The 19,284-nt window shown below is 44.2% G+C and overlaps 1 protein-coding gene across 3 annotated transcripts in view; it reads right to left on the minus strand.

Moving 5' to 3' along the window:
- Window positions 1-19,284, minus strand: part of LOC121875105 — a 119,618-nt gene that overhangs the window by 16,315 nt on the left and 84,019 nt on the right. Inside the window, exon 1 of one of the 3 annotated variants that reach the window (XM_042379465.1) lies at window positions 7,702-7,783. The exons of the other annotated variants lie outside the window; for them this stretch is intronic. The gene's annotated coding sequence lies outside the window, so the exon portion shown is untranslated. Of the gene's footprint in view, window positions 1-7,701; window positions 7,784-19,284 lie in introns of those variants that run through there. 3 annotated transcript variants of the gene reach the window in all.

Consider the following 19,284-nt stretch of genomic DNA (forward strand, 5'->3'; position numbering starts at 1 on the left):
CAAGTTGTCCCATGCACACCGCTCCCCCATTGTTCCTCTTACTACTCCCCCCTGTACTACACTGACAACACACCCCAGCACTATACTGACAACACCCCTGTACTACTGACAACACACCCCTGTACTACTGACAACACACCTGTACTACACTGACAGCACACACTACACACCCCTGTACTACTGACAACACACCCCCTGTACTACACTGACAACTCCTCCTGTACTACACTGACAACACACCCCACTGCACTATTGACACACCTCCCTGTACAACACACCCCTGTACTACTGACAACACCCCTGTACTACTGACAACACACCCTGCACACACAACACACCCCTGCACTATACTGACAACACACCCTGTACCACTGACAACACACCCCTGCACTACACTGACAACACACCCCTGTACTACACACTGACAACACACCCCTGTACTACACTGACAACACACACATCCTGTACTACACTGACAACACACCCCTGTACTACACTGACAACACACCCCCTGCACTACTGACAACACACCCCCTGTACACTGACAACACACCCTGCACTACACTGACAACACACCCCTGTACTACACTGACAACACACACCCCTGTACTACACTGACAACACACCCTGTACTACACTGACAACACACCCACTGACAACACACACCCCTTTGCACTACTGACAACACACCCCCTGCACTATACTGACAACACACCCCCTGTACACGACAACACACACCCCCTGTACTACACTGACAACACACCTCCTGTACTACACTGACAACACACCCCCTGCACTACACTGTCAGCATATCTACATCTTACGGTACACTGACATTACATCTCCTACGGTACACTGCCAAACATTCCACCACACACTTGGCATACCCAACAATTTCCTCAGTGGGCAACAATCACCCATGATACAATTTCATGGCCGGACAAAATATCACCCGAAAAAACCTAACCACACAATTTACTTTTTGGGTGGGGGGGTGCAAGATCCCGCCACACACACACACAGAAGCCTAACTAATCTGTCTTAACCAACATCTAAGCTAACTTTATCTAGCAGTACCCAACAACCTTAACCATGTCCCAACTTCACCAAACTAACCTAAACAAACTAATTTAACCTTACCTCACCAAACTAACCCTAACCAACTCCTAAGCTAACCGAACCGTACCTACCCTACCTTAACCAATCTCTTTAAACTAACCTAACCGCACTTAACGTATCTGAATCACCAAGAAGAACGTACTGTTACCTGTCAGACTATCATGAAACTGTATCGAGATAAACAGTTACGACACCTGTTTGATTAGTTCATGATGAGTCCACTGGGATTTCAGCCATTCGGTACTTCAGGTGACATGTACAACAACTAATTAACACATCTAGGTAAATATCAGCCGAGGTGTAGCATCTAATGAGCGCATCATAGTACCATACCAGGTAACGTCAAGTGAGAATAGGTGTCAACGATGGAATTAGCACACCAAGGTAGAACTCCTCCAGGCAACATTAGCTCAGAGGTTTTACTAATCAAGCAGCCTATCAAATGAAGGTGACAGGTAGCAGCGAAGCGTCATGTATAAGATTGGTTCCTGTAGAATGAAGTAAAATCAACTTACACCGTATGGGAGGAACCACCTGAAGATTAGCTCCCCAATTTGTATCACCTGATGATTAAACACCCTGACGCTAACGGGAGAAATTAGGTTAGGGTGTGTCATCATCAAGTGAAATAAGTAAGGGGCTAATCTTCACGTGATTAGATTATGAATTGACTAGTAGACCAAGCTGCGAGCCCATCACAGTTGAGTTAGTGACCAAGGAAATCACGTGTTGGAATATCAGCCAGCGGGAACTCTTATGTACAGTAAATGAGGTGATATGCCAGGTAATCCACTAATGACATAATTGATCAGGTGAGATGTGGATCAGCTGGGAGATCAACAGAGCATCTGTTAATTTATAAACCTCAGTTCGCCGTTGGGGTCCCACGTCACCAAGGAGAAAAAAGAACCAACAGCTCACCAACAGACGGAGAAATTGAAATATTTATTGGCAATTATTACAACAAACGGAAAATACTGTTTATCTAGGCGAAGCGAGAACTTTTTGGGTCATCCAATAAAATTTCGGATCACCTAGAGATCAGACACCTCAGCTTATTTCACCTGAAGATTAAACACCTTAACGATACATTAGAGGAGTTGTTTATGTTATCGTGATTATTCTTCAGGTGATATAAAATTGGGTGCCTATTCTTCATGTGATTCCAAATTTTTATCGAGTCCATTTTAATTGTTCAAGTTTCGTCTTCAAAGGAAGGAAGTGTAGTTTACCACAGTAATGAACAACAACGTTTGCTGTTATCTTGCCCAGCCAACAGCGGGCCCAGGGGGGGCACCAACTGGGAACGTGCGCCCCCCCCTCCCCATCATGACTGGACTGGAGGGCATGTGTACAGTAATGTTTCCAGTAAAATTGATTCTATCAGGCAGTTTTACACACACACACAAACGTGGGGCTAATTATATGACTTGTGCCACAGGGAGGAATTTCTTGGCCCACTACCGCCACACGACATCTGCGTGGCTCCCAAGGCCATGGAGGAGAGGGGAGGGGGCCAGTAGCAAGAACACACGCGCGCTACTAACCACGTGACTGAGGAGGAAGGTCGAAGGTGTGGGATGAACCGCTCGTCCAGTGTTCTCCAGCTGAAGGGGAGTGAGAGAGGGAGGGAGGGAAGGTCCGCAGACAATGACGTACATGAACCAGCGTGAGTGTCAGTGGCGTAGTACCCACTTAAAGAGGTGAGATGAAGGTTATATGTGTGGCGAGGAGATGGCGAAGCGTGCATGAGTACGGCGGAGGTGTATGGGCATGTTTGGTCGACAGAGGGCGAGGAAGGACGAGTAGGCCTAGTGTGATTGAGTATGGTGGGGGGGGGGGGTCTGGCACCACCTACAAGGGTCAACCACGGCTTAGTAGGACCGGGGAAGCCGAGTTAGGCGTGAAATAGGTAAACACTGGTTCGGAAACAGAGTAGTGGATGAATGGAACAAGTTACCAAATATCATCATTAACTCGAATACGCTGAATAGCTTCAAACATAGGTTGGATGCTTATATGAGCAATAGGGGTTGGGTGTAAACGGGACTGCCCAGTATGGGCCAATAGGCCCGCTGCAGTTTCCTCCATTCTTATGTTCTTATGTACACGGTGTGGCGGTCCAGCCACACACCTGATAAAATCTGAGCTAATACCCCCCCCCACGTAATACATGGATATTAAGGGGTTGCCGGGGATCACCTAATGATTAAACATCCTACTGCTAGAGGGGGGAGCAGGTGAGCTTTAAGGTGGCAGAACAAGCTAGGGTGGCTAATCTTCAGGTGGTCCGGTACAGTTGACAGCCTTAAGAGGTAGAACAAGTTTATGACACAAGTGAACTATTACGTGAGCTGGTGGAGGGTGAGCGGTGGAACGGTGCGCAGTGGAACGGTGAGCTGGTGGAGGGTGAGCGAGTGTACTAGTGGAGGGAGCTGGGGAGGAGCGACAGAGTTCCGGGGACTACAGTACAGTTGCAAGTACTTAACTAATTCCAATATTATAAATTAATTTTATTGTAATTACGTAGTTAATTTAACCGCCACACCACCCCGTTAAGTACTGTACTGCGGTGTCCCTCAGGGCTCATTTAGTTTAAAACTCGTGTTGAAACAAGATTACCCTCTTCAAGGGAAGATGTTTAATAATATGGGCGTAACCACCCTAACCTAACTCTCCCCTCCTTCAGGATACCGTTAGGGTGTCCAATGACGTCCTGAACCTCATCAATATCTAAAGGTTGGCGACCACGGCCCCAAACCTCATCAATGTCTGAGGGTTGGCGACCACAGCCCAACCTCATCAATGTCTGAGGGTTGGCGCCCACAGCCCTCCACACCAAACACTCACGGGCCGTCATAAACCAATCCTCGTACAGCTGTAACTCTCCAAGGACCACAGGTTTTAATCTCACTCATCCATCTCAGTCTCTGCCAACCTTTCAGTTCGCACAAGAGCACCTGTCATCATCCCTAACTAGGGGCTAAAGGGGATCACGTGAGGAATAATTCCCAGTTTTATTTCACCTGAAAAATAAACACCCCTCAACGCTAACCTAACCAACCATAACCCAACGTAATCAAATTAACCAACAACCAACATAACCTAACCACTCATAAACCAACGTAATAAACCAACCAATCATAACCCAACGTAATCAAATTAACCAATAACCCAACCTAACCTAACCAACCATAACCCAACGTAATCAAATTAACCAATAACCCAACCTAACCTAACCAACCATAACCCAACGTAATCAAATTAACCAATAACCCAACCTAACCTAACCAATCATAACCCAACGCAATCAAATTAACCAATAACCCAACCTAACCTAACCAACCATAACCCAACGTAATCAAATTAACCAATAACCCAACCTAACCTAACCAATCATAACCCAACGTAATCAAATTAACCAATAACCCAACCTAACCTAACCAATCATAACCCAACGTAATCAAATTAACCAATAACCCAACCTAACCTAACCAATCATAACCCAACGTAATCAAATTAACCAATAACCCAACCCAACCCAGCATAATCTCCCCACCTCTGGGTAGCGTTAGGACATTCACTTCAATCAACGGGTGAAATTAGCTGGGCACGTGCAGGAGGAGGAGAGGAGGGCATAATCTTCAGGTGATCCGAAAACGACGTCTCATTTACCCGTAACATTGATTCATTAAAGTAATACCTATAATAATAATAATAATAACTAATAAAAAATAACGATAACAGAAAATAATAATAACGATAACAAGAATAATAACAAGGATAACAATAAAGTGTTCAGTAAGATAGCATACAGGAGGTCAGGTGAGGCGAGGGTAAGACAAACAATGCTCGAGTCAGTGGGGCAATACAGTGCTGATACTGCCAATAATAGCGGCTGAAGCAACGGGTTCTTGAGAGAGAGAGAGAGAGAGAGAGAGAGAGAGAGAGAGAGAGAGAGAGAGAGAGAGAGAGAGCACAAAACTTCCAACAATACAGTACAACAATATCCTGATTCACATGGCCTTGGAACCTTTGACAGTGGAAGTTTCGAAGGATAGATTTTTGAGTGAGGCGCCTCTCTCTCTAAGCGACTTGTTAATAGTTTGTCTTGCCGGTAATAGTAGTCGTGGGAGGCAGTGGTAATGGTATATGGAGTTAATGGTAGTCATAGGTGGCAGTGGTAATGGTGCTGGGACTAGCAGTAAAGGAATGTAATTATGTTGTGGACAGACAGACACACACTGGCCTACATCGCCAAACACACACACTGGCCTACATCGCCAAACACACACACTGGCCTACATACACACACACTGGCCTACATCACAACACACACACTGGCCTACATCGCACACACACACACACACACACACTGGCCTACATCGCCAAACACACACACACACACACTGGCCTACATCGCCAAACACACACACTGGCCTACATCACACACACACACACACACTGGCCTACATCACACACACACACACGCCAAACACACACACTGGTCGCCAACACACACACACACACACTGGCCTACATCATCCACACACACACACACTGGCCTACATGCCTACATCGCCAAACACACACACTGGCCTACATCGCCAAACACACACACACACACACACACTGGCCTACATCACACACACACTGGCCTACATCCAAACACACACACACACACACTGGCCTACATCTCCAAACACACACACACACACTGGCCCACACAAACACACACACACACACACTGGCCTACATGCCAACACACACACACACACACAGGCCTACATCATAACACACACACACACACACTGGCCTACATCTCCAAACACACAGGCGTACATCGCCCCCCCACACACACACACTGGCCTACATCGCCAAACACACACACTGGCCTACATCGCCAAACACACACACACACAGGCCTACATCTCCAAACACACACACACACACTGGCCTCAGCAAACACACACACACAGGCCTACAGCACACACACACACACACAGGCCTACATTCCACACACACACACACACTGGCCTACATCGCCAAACACACACACACTGGCCTACACACACACACACACTGGCCTACATCGCCAAACACACACACACAGGCCTACATAGCCAAACACACACACACAGGCCTACACACACACTGGCCTACATCGCCAAACACACACACACACACAGGCCTACATAGCCAAACACACACACACAGGCCTACATCGCCAAACACACAGAACTATAAACTGCCTCCCGCGGGAAATAAATCCCCGCGAGAAAAGAACTACTGTATCACCAAGCAACTTCTCATTAGACAAGCATAAAAAAAAAAGGACAATCACCCGCTGGGAAATAAACAATTCTCCCCAGACAATTTCTTAAGGAACAAAATATCTCTCCAACATTGCACTGTAAAAAATAAAATCCCGACACACAAGTTTACCAAAGCATAAAATTTCTCCCAAGTTAAATTAGTTTTTTCTACAACAAATACTTCATTTACATTTTGTATTAACATGCACAATACATTTTAACATTTCGTCGACTTCAAAATTACTATCTTGTGCACTTTGCTGTCCAAAAATTTCAACATTATTCTAAACGCTGTATTAAAAAATTTATATAAAATTGTAATACAATAAAGAGCTACAACTTCCAATAATCTTTCCCATTATCATTATTGTACAATTTACATCTCACTTTCTGGGTAGCTAAACACCTTCCAAATCAACACAGCACTACGCCCCCTCCCCCAACACCGAGTTATTTCCTTGTGTAAGTGACAGCTGTAGAGAGGCACTTATATATATCCCAGTCCATAAACCGTTTACATAACCAGATATACGAGATAAACCTCTCCCCTTCCCCCCAACACACTGTAGTCAGTTTTATCTTCAATTTCAAAGCTAGTGGCTCTTTCAACATGTCGGTAATCGTTAAGCAACTTTATAAACTAATGAGTGATAATGGTTACAAAATAGTAATAGTAACAGTAATGATGTCACTGATACCAATAACACTGAATAATTTACAGTAATGTTCGTCAATGTTTCGTTGCACATTAATTAACGGTTTTTGTCATATTATAAACACCAATTCACTTTCAACACTGATTCATAGCTACGTGGATCATTTTCGGTACGGGCCACCACAGGGAGGACAGTGTGAACCCAGCGCCATTAACACCTTTATCAGTTGGCACTCCACAGCGCACTCCTACAAATGGTGCCAATATAGTCCAGTGTTATATCTTTGTCGCGCCACTAAAAATCACAGTAACATGTTCCCAGAGCGTGTGTGCTAAGTGGTGCGCGAAGCGGGGTATTGTGTCGCTGTCACTTCAGTATTTAATTCCACATACGCCGCTGAAGTTCCGCAACCCGCTCTTCCGTCGTCCGTACTGTTTGTCAGATGGTGGCCCAGAGCCCACACGGCACGCACCGACTATCCGGTTCAAATGAGAGTTACATAAGCAAATCACTTCGTCGATAGACACTTAAAACAACGACACAGTCACTCCCCGAGTTCACCAACGTTTAATATCACAAAATATCCATTCATAAAATAAAAAAAACACTACCTAGCGTATCAAATTTCCCGCGCAATGACGTCAAGCAGTGTTAATAAGGACGACGTGCGCAGGCGTGTGAGTGAACCTCAAGTCTACTGCTGGTGTCGAACATGCGGGTCTTTGGCCGCCGGGATGCTTCTCTACCCCGCCAACCCACCCACCGGCGCATTCTACCTCCCCGTCCGAATCCCATTCAATCTACCACTACACAAAAATGATTAGCTTGTCTTTACATTATTTAAATAATAATAAAATAATACACAAGTATATGCCAAGTAAGAGCGCTTCATATGAACTTATTCAACCGAAAAGTACTAGATTCTCTATTGATTATAACGGCACCTGTCGAATGCGCCTCACGAAAGGCGGGGCAAACAAAGACAATTTTCCTCGCAAAGTTCTCCACCGAAATCCTATTTTCTTTTAAGTCGAAACCCACGTGTTTCATTCCAATCCTTCACGACGAAAATGTAAAAGTAACGTATTCACTGAAGACTTCTTCACAGCGTACCGGAGAGTTAACAAAGATGCAGTACTATGAGACGAGGCGTGGTTCAAGAAACTCTGGTTTCCTCCCGTCCTGCCGCCACACCAACCAGTTTCGCGTCAGAAGGCAGGGAAGTGATTTGACACACACCAGACCATTGTTCTAATAACATGTCAGCATATTCTGCGGGTCTTTGATGAAGTTGGACTGGGGTAAGTGAACTTGGTAATGGTTCTAATTTTGTTCCACAATTGTGCTCGAGTGGCCACTGTCCTGCGTGGCAGTGAACAGTGATAGCAGCCTCATGAATATGACCTATACCATTACCCCCTTTGTGTATGAACCTCTGTCCTGAGTGGCAGTGAGAAGGGATAGCACCCGCAGTCTTAATACCGGACTGAATTATTCAGAAAAGGCAAACTGTACTGCAAGATTGGCCAATAAATTTGTTCAACTTAAAACTTAGTCTTGCGTTAAACTCCGCAAGGTAATTGAGAACACAGTTAAGGTGAAATAACAAAGTAATTCGATTTTATTATTTTTTGTGTGTGTGTGTATGTGTCGTAGGCCGAGTTGAGACACAGGGACAGTTATATTTCTCATCTCCAGTTCCAGGAAATACATTATTTCAACGAAAGGATCATTTTGACATTAGCTGACCAAGTCTTTTTTCCAAGAAATTCTAGACCCACATAAAAGACTTTAGTAGCAGGACCCACCAACACCACACACCTACAGACTGTACTCTGCACCACACAATAGATTATATATCACACATGTAATAATTTATGAAAGCACATTAATTGTGTACGAGTATTATTTTCATTCTGCTAGTACTACACACCGGTACTCCTCTTCTTGATACACGTGACACAGCCCCAATATAGCAGCCACGGTAAGAGGGTCGGCCAGATCTATCTTATGAACATACTGTATACGTCTGTGTGATGCCGGACTTCGACTAGCCGTGTTGACGCTGCCTAAGTCCGGCACGAAAATACCATTATATATATATATAACAAAGAAGTATGTCTGTGTGTGTGTCCGCACGAGAATCTCGAAACTACTTTACCGATCTGTAGTGATGATGGATGGTGTTATATGTAGTGATGATGGATGATGTTATATGTAGTGATGATGGATGATGTTATATGTAGTGATGATGGATGTTATATGTAGTGATGATGGATGGTATTATATGTAGTGATGATGGATGATGTTATATGTAGTGATGATGGATGATGTTATATGTAGTGATGATGGATGGTGTTATATGTAGTGATGATGGATGGTGTAATATGTAGTGATGATGGATGATGTTATATGTAGTGATGATGGATGGTGTAATATGTAGTGATGATGGATGTTGTTATATGTAGTGATGATGGATGTTGTTATATGTAGTTATATTATGTTAGAGTTGTTGCGTTAGCTAGGTTAGGTTAGTGTTAGGGTGGCTAGGTTGTTAGCGTTAGGATGGTTAGGTTATGTGAGCGTGTGTGGTTAGATTAGGTATGTTGGTGTTAGGATGGTTAGGCTGGATAAGTTAGCGTTAAGGATGGTTAGGTTGGCTATGTTAGCGTTAGTGGTTAGGTTAGGAGAGCGTTAAAGTGGTTTGGTTAGGTTAGGTTAAGTATTAGTGTGATCAATATGTAGGTAAATTAAGCTGGATGTAGAGAGATAATCTTAAAGGTAATTCGGATATCTGACATCACTACCTTAACCCTGGCAATCTTTACAACGCTTACCTGACCTAAGAGACCGGTGACACAAATGCCACCTTATCTGGCTGCTACTTATACCCCTTATCAGCAAGTTCACGAGGTGTACGGAGCCATGACATTTTATAACATTACACGTCAAAATAGTGAATTACGTAGCGTGTTATTCTTGCCCCGTGTTGCCATACGTAGGAGTAAGTTCATTTTTTGTGTTAATGGCGAAGAATTATTTTACAAGGGGTGTACAAGGGATATTCACTTCCGGTTTAACCCCCCCCCCCACACACACATCAAAGTAAGGGGTTCAGTATGTTACTCTGGCCCCAGATATCACAAACAATGAAGCAAAACGTGACTGGAGTTGTGTTGTAGTGTCACGCGACTGGTGGGGTACATAAGAACATAAGAATGGAGGAAACTGCAGCGGGCCTATTGGCCCATACTGGGCAGTCCCGTTTACACCCAACCCCTATTGCTCATATAAGCATCCAACCTATGTTTGAAGCTATTCAGCGTATTCGAGTTAATGATGATATTTGGTAACTTGTTCCATTCATCCACTACTCTGTTTCCAAACCAGTGTTTACCGATTTCGCGCCTGAATCTAAATTTGTCTAATTTAAAACCATTGTTACGAGTTCGCTCCTGGTTGGATAGTTTGAGTACCTTTGTAATGTCCCTTTTGTTTAGCCCTGACTTCCATTTATACACCTCTATCAGGTCGCCCCTCGCTCTACGTCTCTCGAGGGAGTGCAAATTAAGATGCTTTAACCTGTCTCTATACTCAAGGTTCCTAATGCCCGGGATTAGTCTTGTCATTCTCCTCTGAATTCTTTTCAAGGATTCTATATCCATTCTGCAATACGGTGACCAGAACTGAACTGCGTAATCCAGGTGTGGTCTCACAAGAGCAAGATACAGTTTTAGGACGACCTCGCTAGTCTTGTAACTAACACTCCTTTGTATGAACCCAAGTACTTTATTAACCTTGTTACGAGCAAAAACACATTGTTTACTTGGCTTAAGGTTCCTACTTATCATTACTCCTAAATCTCTCTCGCAGTCGGATTTCTCTATGGCATCGTTGTTCATCTGTGAGGCCGCCGTCACCCTGGTAGTGTATAGTACAAGGAATCATACCAAAAGACATCCTCGCGAGAAGGAAAAAAAACAATATCGGTCAGTCAGTTAGTCAGGGTTGGTGGATACTGGTTAAAAAATACAGCCCAACATTACCAACCAGTAGTGGGTCAAAAGCTTAACCTTATTTATATGGATGGTTGTACTGTACTATTATTACATGTACAGTACCGGTATATGACATGATTATAATTAGTTTGACCTATTTCTCATATGCTACTGTCACGCATCAATCATCATAGAGTCCTAACTCCAACTGTGTACCAATATAATCGGGACCCGGTCTTCATGGTCCCTGTTTAACTGGTTACGTTAGGTTTAGTTAGGCCCTGAAGTTAGACTACGGTGGATCAGCACTTGACCCACAAATCAACCTGTACATTACTGCTGCCTGTGTATGTTTCTCAACGCTTTATACGGGTTATAGTGGTGTTGAATCAAACATCTGGGATAACCACTTTGCACGACGTATCAATAACGCCTGTCTTTCCCTTCACCTCTTAATGCCCAACGTATCAATAACGCCTGTCTTTCCCTTCACCTCTTAATGCCCAACGTTCTCCAGGCTTCTGCTTCCAATGGCGCTCTTTAGTGAGTTAAAAAAGTAATAATATTCGAGAGAAAGAAAGATGAGGAGGGTGTTGGTGATCTGCTTTGTGTGTGTGTGGGGGGCATGATGACACAAGAATAAGAAACATATAATTGCCATTGCCGCCGCCGCCCAAACTCAGCCTCTACCATCCATCAACAGCGCCTGCCTGTCGCTCCCCTCTACCCTAAAGTGACATAATTAAGGTAACTACGCCAGAGGAATGTGGATCGACCTTCTTCCAGCCGTGTAATGGTACAAACATGTGGGACATTTACATTATCATTCACTACATTAAGTTTACCACATACACTATTTTAAGTGTATCACAGCGAAGTTTACCACACACACACACACACACACACACCATCTTATTACTCACAGACCTTAACTACTGCATGAAGCCACACGTGTGCATGATTCGTATGAGGTTTGTGTGCGAGTAGATACAGTATTCCTGGCATTATGTGTATACACCAAACAGCATAACCTAATCATGGTAACTTATGAAACACTCGGAATCTCAAAGTTTCATTTGGATCACCTGAAGATTAATCACCCTAACTAACCCCCCCCCCACAGGTAGAATTAAGGTGGATATTCAGGTGATATATAAAGTGGGGGTGTCTAATCTTCAGGTTATCCTCCAATCGTCCCCACCCCAATTATGTGATGTGAGAGCATATGTTATCCTGTTGACTTTAGGATACCAGAGTGGCGATTAAAAAAGTCGTCAGAGCTGTATTGAGACTATACCAGAGAGTAAGTGCGTTCGGGAGGAAGGGAGGGGGAAGGTGAGTGCGTTCTCTCATTCACAATATTAGGGAGGAGGGAAAGTAAGTGCGTTCTATAATCTTAAGCGGAGGAGATTAAAGCTAAGTATCTCTGAGAACCCGGAGGAGTTTGGAGAAGTTGATCGTTACGAGAGGCGAACCACGGACACGCCTCCACCAGTAACAGGAAATGGTTTACCTGGGCTGTGTGTGTGTGTGTGTGTGTGTGTGTGTGTGTGTGTGTGTGTGTGTGTGTGTGTCCTACCTGCTAACACTATTACAGCTGCTCTTCATGCTTCTCGGTGACCTGCCTCTCTCACACACCTCCACCCACTCCCTCTCTCACTCAAAGAAGCTTCCACCCATTACTTCCCTCACCCTCTCTCACACATACACACACCACCCACTCCTCCAACCACCCTTTCTCCCACACACACACACCTCCACCCACTCCTTCCCTCCCTTAACAAACAAACACCCACTCTCTCCCTCTCTGCTGGCAAGAACAGTTTCCCTTACCATCTCACGGTATACCTGCCAACCACCTTCACTCTCTCAGGACTTTTTCATGTTCCTCTGCACACCGTCACAGCCATCCACATCTGGCACCAGGACGCCATAAATATCAAATCTGTAACGACCATCAAAATCTGTACCACTTCCCCCCCCCATGTTCCTACGTATTTCTAAAATTAATACCATAATCAATACTGTACTTCTTTATGATTGGTTGTAAATTATTAAAGCGTGGTGGTTGAGTGGATACAGCGCTCGCCTCCTGTTCTAGAGGTCGGTTAGTTTGATTCTTGGGCACTCCCATTTCACCCAGCTGTAAATTGGTACCTAAGTTTACAATTTGGGAAAGTGAATGTGGTCGAGTGCAGTACCGTCTATGCTGCCCCCTTGTGTACCTCAGGCTTAGTATATAGTATGCTGTATCCACCCTGTTTCACCATTATTATTAACTCGACTATACAACAAAGAAAAGATTTACAAATTCACAATGTTCCAATGGCTCCAAAAGAGAAGATTCTGTTGCCAACACCACCTACTAAGCTTAGTCTCGTCAAACAAGGATCTACCAGCATTCAAATACCAATTATGAAAGTTCCCCAAACTAAGTGAGGCCAAGATTAAAGAAGGTGTCTTTGTAGGTCGACCTCACCAGCTCTTGCTTGACAATGATTTTGATATGGAGTGAGCAGCTTGGCATTCTCCCAAGAACGTCTGGAATGGTGTTCTCGACAGACACAGAGACGTCAACTACAAGGTACTGGTAGATCAATCACTCCAAAGTTACCAACGACTGGACTGCAAAAGTCACTCAAAATTGTATTTCTTCCACTCACATTTGTCTTTTTTTAAATCTCAAAACCTATCTGGTGTGAGTGACAATTATGGAGAAAGATTCCACTAAGATGTTGCAACAATGGAAACACGCTTCTGTCACTACAAAAGTACAAGGAGTACCACAATGCTTGCTGATTCCTGCTGGATGTTGCCACGTGACCAGCCAACCAAGACCTACACACGACAAAGCCAGGCAAAACAATAAGGTGAATATTTGTGATACTTTTTCTAATGCTTTTCTTCCCACCAGTTAGTATACTGTAGATAAATTTGGCATACTCATAAATGTTGTCATTTCTCTTTCACATTAGTAGTACTGGAAGTCTTGTAGGAACATAAAGGAACGAAGCCTTGTACTTACTCTATAATATTATACTAAATCAAGGGTCAATAAACTGTGATGTCCTACGCAAGAACGGTTTTCATTTTCCCAATCAGCATAGTTGACTTAGTGAATATGACATAAAATGGTGCATGTATATATTTCGGAAACGTAATATTTTAAAAAGTTATTATCCTAACCATTTTCATTGACTATTATTTTAATTATCATCACCGTGTACTCTACGGCCATTATTCACCGCTTCTGAGTACACTGTTGAGTACTGTAACCTGTAGTGGCGTGACTCTCTTATTATATAACCGCAACACACACTACCTCCCCTCCCTCCCAGGTCAATCACCCTAACCCTAACAGTATTCTCTACAGCCGTCATCACGGTTTATGGCTGTGTTCCCTGACTCGACTGGTGGATGTGTTTCACCTGCTGAGGAGTCATGTTCTTACATAGGGGTTTAATATATCTAATAGCTTTAACAGAACATATCATCACAGGCTGCTATCATTAAGTGGACACGTCAATACCTACAAACACGCTTCAACATCCTTCATAAACGTGAACAAATCTAGAGCGAGAGGCTGTCAGTCACCGCCACACACCCACTAAACTAAGAGATTCACAACACAACTTTTCCTACACTGTCTACTGGCTGGAGAGGGCTGTTCACTGCCTGAAGAGTTTGTGTTGAGGCAAGTCTAATTGGGCCCCCGTCCTAGTAGGTCCCAGACCAAACCACGAAGAGTGAAGCCCATTAGGTCACAAATCCTAAAGGTAACATAAGAACATAAGAATGGAGGAAACTGCAGCGGGCCTATTGGCCCACACTGGGCAGTCCCGTTTACACCCAACCCCTATTGCTCATATAAGCATCCAACCTATGTTTGAAGCTATTCAGCGTATTCGAGTTAATGATGATATTTGGTAACTTGTTCCATTCATCCACTACTCTGTTTCCAAACCAGTGTTTACCTATTTCACGCCTAAATCTAAATTTGTCTAATTTAAAACCATTGTTACGAGTTCGCTCCTGGTTGGATAGTTTGAGTACCTTTGTAATGTCCCCTTTGTTTAGCCCTGCTTCCACTTATACACCTCCATCAGGTCGCCCCTCGCTCTACGTCTCTCGAGGGAGTGCAAATTAAGATGCTTTAACCTGTCTCTATACTCAAGGTTCCTAATGCCCGGGATTAGTCTTGTCATTCTCCTCTGAATTCTTTCCAATGATTCTATATCCATCCTGTAATACGGTGACCAGAACTGAACTGCGTAATCCAGGTGTGGTCTCACAAGAGCAAGATACAGTTTTAGGACGACCTCGCTAGTCTTGTAACTAACACTCCTTTGTATGAACCCAAGTACTTTATTAGCCTTGTTACGAGCAAAAACACATTGTTTACTTGGCTTAAGGTTCCTACTTATCATTACTCCTAAATCTCTCTCGCAGTCGGATTTCTCTATGGCATCGTTGTTCATCTGGCATCTGGTTCCCTGTTTACATCTCCTATACTGAGTACTTTACATTTGTCCACGTTGAATTTCATCTGCCATTTTTCAGACCATTCAAAAAATTTGTTTAGATCTTCCTGTAGTTTTGCGGAGTCCTCGTCAGATTTAATAACACTTCCTATTTTAGTGTCATCAGCAAATTTACTTATGTTGCTGTCTATGCCGATATCTATGTCGTTTATGTATATAATAAATAATAATGGTCCAAGCACTGAGCCTTGGGGAACTCCACTTGCGACGTTGCTCCAATGGGACTTAGTTGCTCCAATGGGACTTAATGCTCACTTGCTGTTTCCTGTCCTGTAACCACGCCCTAATCCATTTAAGGATGTTACCTTTGATGCCATGTGCTTCTACCTTTCTAATTAGTCTTTCGTGGGGGACTCTGTCGAAGGCTTTGCTAAAGTCGAGATATACCACATCATAATTGTGCCCCTCGTCCACCGATTCGAAAACTGATGAAAAGAATGTTAATAGATTAGTTAGACAAGAACGTCCGCTTGTGAAGCCATGCTGGGAATCATTGATCAATCGGTGCTTCTCCAGGTGATTTCGTATAGAGTTTGAAATGATTGCTTCCAGTAATTTGCCTACTATTGATGTTAGACTGATTGGGCGGTAGTTAGAGGATAGTGATCTATCCCCCTTCTTGAAAATCGGTATTACATTCGCTATCCTCCAGGATTCTGGTACTACACCTGTTTTTAAGGACATGTTAAACAACTTTGCTAAGGGCATACTAAGCTCTTCCTTACATTCCTTTAATACTCTGGCAAATATCTCATCGGGAACCAGGTGACTTATTAGGCTTTAGTTTGTCTATTTGCTTACTAACATCGTTACTAGTCACTACTATCTCGCTTAATTTGTTTTCTTCACTATCTCTGAAAAGAGTCGGTGCCTCGGGTATCATGTTTAAATTTTCAGTGGTGAAAACTGTTGAAAAATATTTATTCAAATTATTGCTCATTTCTCCGTCGTTATTAGTGAGCTCGCCGGTATCTGACCGTATTGGTTAGGACGCATCCGAGCAATGACCCCTTTAAACACATTCCCTTGGTGTCATACGGCAGCCAGACCATCTGCCAACAGCGTGGATAGGCCCAAGAGCCACCTGGGAGAGTTAACATAAGTCAGCAGAAGTGGGGCATCACCTCTCAGCCTGGTGAAGGAGGCGGAGATCGATACCTTGTTCATCCCTCGTGTAGGACTCGCTAAGGATATCTTCACCCACCAACTACAACTGATATAGGCTCTCAAGGACACACCCCCCCCCCACCCACACCCACCCCACACCCCCACACACACACACACACCCCCACCCACACACACCCACCCACCCACACACCCACCCCCACACACACACACCCCACACCACCCACCCACCCACACACCCACCCCCCACACACACACACACACCCACCCACCCCCCACACACACACACACACACACACACACACACACACACACACACACCCCCCACCCACCCCACACACACACACACACACACACACACCCACCCCACACACACCCACACCCACCCACCCACCCACCCACCCACACACACACACACACACACACACACACACACACACACACACACACACACACACACACACCCACACACACACACCACCCACACCCACCCACACACACCCACCCACACACCCCACACACACACACCTGTCGTACTCACTTTCTTACCAATACGTGTCGAGACGATCCTATTGACCACACAGCCCCTCCTGTTCTGCCGCCACTATATCCCACTCTATTATCCGTATTTTTCTGGCTAAATAAACTGTTTCAATATCAGTCTTCCTCTTTAAAAGTATTATTGAGAAACCAGCTGTTGTGATTGGTCGATTGGCTACGAGGATTTTTTTACTGATTGGGCGATTGGCTATAATCAGCTAATCATGAGGTGCAAGACATCAGCTGATTTATGTAAACAAACAAATAACCTTGGCGGATTTGAGCCAACAGTCATAATAAACGTAAACAGGTTGTTCATATAAAAAAATTGCTGAATCATGTAAAGAAAAATCAGCTGACTAACGTATATAAATTCATCGGTTGATTCACGAAAACACAAAGCAAATACAACAGCTGACTATGAGAACAAAGAGTAAATAAATATCTGCTGATACATATAAAGAAACGCTATCTTACACAAACTACGAGTAATACTCTTGAACAAAAAATATCACTCAACATTAGGTAAAATACAATATATTAATCAATTAAATAAATTAATAAGCAAGGAAAAGAAAGACTAGGAGGGTGCGTGACTTGGGGAGTGCGGCTAACAGACCAGCCAACACACCCTAATACGTTGAAACTAACACCACTCCACCACCCCCTACCGCCCGCAACAAACCATGACACCACCACCAATCACCCACTCCACCAGACTATATTACACCATCACCACCATCTAAACGACCAACTATCCCTACTAGCACCATCACACCACCGTCTCCTTGCTCCAAACATCATATGAAAAAGTCTAGGAGCAGGGAGGAGGGAGGGGGGGGGGGTACCGTGAATAGTCTACGAACGGGGAGGTCAAGTGGTGCCATGAATAGTCGAGGCTGGGGGGCCACTGATAACCTCGTACAGGGTAGCCCCGAGCGAGGCCCATGCACCACGACGAAGCCAAAATATTTATTCCTGGCAGCTGATGTGACCTTGAGGAGGAGGAACCTAGGAAAACTTGACCAACTTGACAAAGGCATGTCGGTTTATAGGTCCAGGTCGCCACGTGACTAACGCCGGGGTAAGTATTACAGCAAGTGGGTTCAGTGGATCTATACCTTACCATGTATCCAGCCAGCGCTCTGCAATCATGAGGGGGGACGCCACTTTTAATGTTGTATTTGGTTAACGCTGGACGATTTAATTCAGCTGCAGAGAGGGCCTACATGCCAAACTAAACCCCTTCAATACCATGACTCGATCGTACATGACATCTTGATCAGCTTGGTGTTCGCCCAGTCGTCTCTCGAAGGCATAGTGTGTGAGGAGACTCCCAACCTCCTCAGCAAGTTGTTCCAGGAGTCGACAACACATAGCGAGCGATGCAACACTACCACAGTCTATCTGTATTTTTACCACAATTAATCCTACAATAATTGCCCCCTGAAGGGAAATGAAACTTGTATAATTAACTCCTGATAAAGGTGTCATTTCGTGGGGTGGGGGGGGGTTAAGTGTGGCACGATACTGTATTTAATAATAATAATAATAATTAACGGTAATTGAAAAAATTCTGCAGCCCGAAGGCTGAAAATATACATTGGACATAAATGACTTATTACATACATTGGTAACCACCACTAGAGAAAAGTAAAGGAACATACAGTGAACATACAGATTAATGTAGGTGTTGAACAGCAAACACGTAGTGTAGTAACCCTCCAGATGGTGTTAGGAGGAGCCTCACGTGGTGTAGTAATTCCCTCACAGATGGTGTTATGAGGACCTGACGTGGTGTAGTAATTCCCTCACAGATGGTGTTATGAGGGCATCACGTGGTGTAGTAATTCCTCACAGATGGTGTTATGAAGGACCTCACGTGGTGTAGTAATTCTCACAGATGGTGTTATGAGGGACTCACGTGGTGTAGTAATTCCCTCACAGATGGTGTTATGAGGACCTCACGTGGTGTAGTAATCTCACAGAT

This window comes from Homarus americanus, unplaced genomic scaffold, assembly GCF_018991925.1.
Source record: "Homarus americanus isolate GMGI-L3 unplaced genomic scaffold, GMGI_Hamer_2.0 scaffold36970, whole genome shotgun sequence".
Classification (NCBI taxonomy): Eukaryota; Metazoa; Arthropoda; class Malacostraca; order Decapoda; family Nephropidae; genus Homarus; species Homarus americanus.